The following is a 3,832-nucleotide window of genomic DNA, read 5'->3' as shown; positions in this document are numbered from 1 at the left end:
CTGATCATTTATGTATACATTTGTCTATATCTATCTCGATTCGTTTTGCCTGTTACAAACAACCGTTATGTGAACAAAGTTATAATACCCTTGTGCACAAGTGCGCTCGGGTATAACAAGTAAAGAAGTATAAGTTCGGGCGAAACCGAACTTTATATACACGGCACTGGTATCAAATATCGTCGTTTCAACTTTCTCCAAACTACCTTTGCATGATAATCAGGGCAATTTTTCCCGATTTCAAACGTTTTCGATAATATGCTGAATTAGGCTTAATAATATAATCGAACCAAGTTTGGTAGAAATCGATAAAGTGGTTACCGAGATACAATTTCGTAGTCATAAAGCCCAATTCCTAAAAGTCTATAGCAGTTTTTTTTATTGTTAAAAGATTGTTGTAACTATTAACTTGGAGTAAATTAGCATCCTCAATTATTGAAATATCGGAGTTTTCGTATTTCTGAAACTTACCGTTATACGGGAAGCGGGCGTAAGTTTAGTCTGCTTTAAATAATTTTTCACGAATTTCTTTTCCGTTCCAAGGTTATTAAGTGTACCGAGTTTGGTAGAAATTGATAAATCTGTTACCGAGATACACATCTGTGGTCATAAGTGGGCGGCGCCATGCCCATTATCCAAAAATTAATAATAATCTAATTTTCTGCTAAGTGGTGATTGCAATCATCGATTTTAAGTGAATTAGCCTTAGTAGTTGCTAATTAATGGCAGTTTTCGTGTTTCTGTAAATTACCGTTATATGGCAGGTGGGCGTGGTTATTGCCCGATTTCAAAGAGTTTCAACAGATTTCTTACCAAGACCCTAGGCAAAGCTCCTACCGATTTTGGTAAGGATTGGTGAAGCGGCTACTGAGATACAGCATTTCATCATAAGTGGGTGGGGTCACGCCCATTTTTCAAAAATTTCATAATAATGTTATTTTTTATCACAATTCTACTTCACATACTAATTTTCAACAATTTGCATCCAATATTAACTGAAATATCGCTGATCTTGCATATTTCGAAAATACCGTTATAAGGGAAGTGGGCGTTGTTACAGTGCGAGTTCGCCCATTTGCATACCAGCCTGCCTTGGATAAATGGAAACCTACGTACCAAACTCCGTTGAAATATCTGAATTTTTGCTCGTGTAATCGTGTACGCGGTCGGACGGACGGACAGGCGGACAGGCGGACAGATAGACATGGCTTAATCGACTTCTCTATTCATTCTGAGCATTCATGTGTGCATTTGTCTATATCTATCTGGATTCGTTTTGGCTGTTACAAACAACCGTTATGTGCACAAGTGCGTTCGGGTATAAAAATTAAATAGTGCATTTTTTAAATTAGGGTGTTGAAAATTTTTTTTCGGATTTTGAACAGTGGAATCGTGTTGCTCGTCTCAAAATCTATAATATTATTTTAATAAAAAATACAATTTTTCTTTTTAATAAATCCGGTGGATTTTGCATGTGTTTTCGAGGAACACTATTGTTGACCAATCTTTTTAAGGTCAAGGAGTAATTATGGCTCGATGGCAATATTTTTCCGCAAAAGTCAATTACATTAGCTATAAAAACCATTTTGCTCATATCAAAATTTTGCTTTTGTCGAAAGCGCTACGATTAATTCGCATGGAGTGTTCAAAAAGCACACTGTGCATTTATAAACAACAAGTATCGCCCGGTTGTCGAAATTCGACATCTCTTTTCATACATTTTTGAATTTTGCTTGTCACCATTATACTTTTTATCAAACTATTTATTCTTAAAATAAAGTACAAAATTTTTAAAGAAAATTCAATTATATATTATAAAAGAAAAGACAAGGAATAAATTTAATTTCATTGACACAGATTTGACAAACTTTAATTTGATGTTCACCACATATTAGCGTACGACCGCTTAATCGGCATCGGCATCGGCATCAGCTAGTATCGGCACAAAATTGAGCATCGGCATCGTCATCGGCCTTTTTTTTGCCGATTACTTGCAATTTCTTTTCATATTTTTAGGTGAAGCGATAAACAACAGCCAACAGCAAAAAACATTTGCGGACAGCTCACAAAAATGATCTTTTTTGGTTGAAGGTGTTTCACGCGTTTTCCATACAAAAGTATGTTCGACAATTTTCTTTTATATGGAGGACACTGCCAGCAACAAAAAAAAATAAATGCTAAAAATTAACGAGATTTTATAGCAGCTTTAAACTTGCACTTCATTATATTAGAATTAAATGGCCTACCAAACTACATACCAAAATTCTGATTAAAAAGTTTGAAATTTTGGTGAAAATAAGCAGATTTTTTCTCATTTTCGTACAAAGCTTGATATCTGTTTGTTGAATGGTGTTTGTTGTATACCAGCTAGACTTTTATAAAAAAATAATAAACATTAAATAAACAAAAGACAAATTCCAAATGCCAAAACCGGTCAAAATATCGAAATCCTTTTATTTTGTGGACCACTATATGTATGTATGTACATTAGACTGAATCACTTCCCATACAAAAAAAGTCGGTACTCGTCTTCAATAGGAGTTATAAACTCTATTATATTTTAATTCGTCACCAAAATATTTCGGAAAAATATTAAGATTTACGTGAGCTGGACCATTTGAAAATACCTCAAAAGATGGAGCTTTTTATGAATAAAAATAGTTTCTTAAAGTTTTTTTTAAATCCCTTCAAATGACAAAACGGTTTAAGCTTGAAAATTTGCGCAAAAATATTAAAAAAAAAAGTTCAATGGAATCGTAATAATGAGATTTTTGATGCTGTTTTTTAACTTTTTTCAAAGCCTGGTATAAGTAGGGTTCGAACGATACTATCGATATTGAGTAAGCATCGATACTGAGGGTATAAAAATTAGTACTTTAATACTCGATACCTTATTTGGTGATTTTACTCGATACTTTGCAAAGTACTCGTAGTATCGAATACTTTTTAAATTTTTTCTTCCATTGGCAACCCAATTTTCTTTGCTTATATGGATTACTATCATTAAATTTTGTCCATCAGTTAAGATAAACTGAAATCTCGTGTAGTCTGTTGCATAACATAAACCGAATAAGTTAAAGTTTAATGGCATTATTCATGAAAAATAAAGTCGGTTTTAAGAGCTAATAAAATGACATTTTCATACATTTTTCAGTTCATAAACCTTTTTTCATTTTTTATGAATAAGGCCATAAAACTTTACGCAAAGTTCACGAAAATGCAGAATTTTTAGAAACTTTATGGGTACGCAGTTTTGTAACCTATTCAACTTTACGTGTAGCCTACTACCGTTAACTCTTAATTCAAACTTGCACATTGTTATACTAAAATTGAATAGGCTACAAAAATGCATACCCAAAAAGTTTACAAAAATTCTTAATAAAATTTTAAATTCGAGAAAGTATAGTATATATATATGTATGTATGTATGTGTGTATGTACATTTAACGTTAAAATTACTTCTAACGTGAAAGCAAGTTCTGCAATGAAATAAAAATCAAATATTTTAATATAACGATGAGTTAATGATCAGTTTCAAAATTATGTTTTTATTGTTGGTTTGTACTAGGCTATTTTGATCAATTTGGCTTATGTGCAAGAAAAAACTTTCTTCACTTTGCTGCCCGACGTTTCGCCAAACTCCTTGGCATCTTCTGGGGCGTTTTCTTTATTAAAGGATCAACAAGAAACAAACATAAGGACGTTATTGTTATAATATAATTTGTTAATATCTACACAAAACATTTGTACACACAAGAAAACAAGTAACAAATTTTATATTGAATCTATGACAATTAGCAATTTTTAACATGATACTGAACTTTAAACACTT

Source organism: Rhagoletis zephyria, unplaced genomic scaffold, assembly GCF_001687245.7.
Source record: "Rhagoletis zephyria isolate East Lansing unplaced genomic scaffold, Rhagoletis_zephyria_1.1 Rzeph_scaffold_00155, whole genome shotgun sequence".
Lineage (NCBI taxonomy): Eukaryota > Metazoa > Arthropoda > Insecta > Diptera > Tephritidae > Rhagoletis > Rhagoletis zephyria.
The sequence above is the reverse complement of the archived record's forward strand: the minus strand, read 5'-3'. Positions refer to the sequence as shown.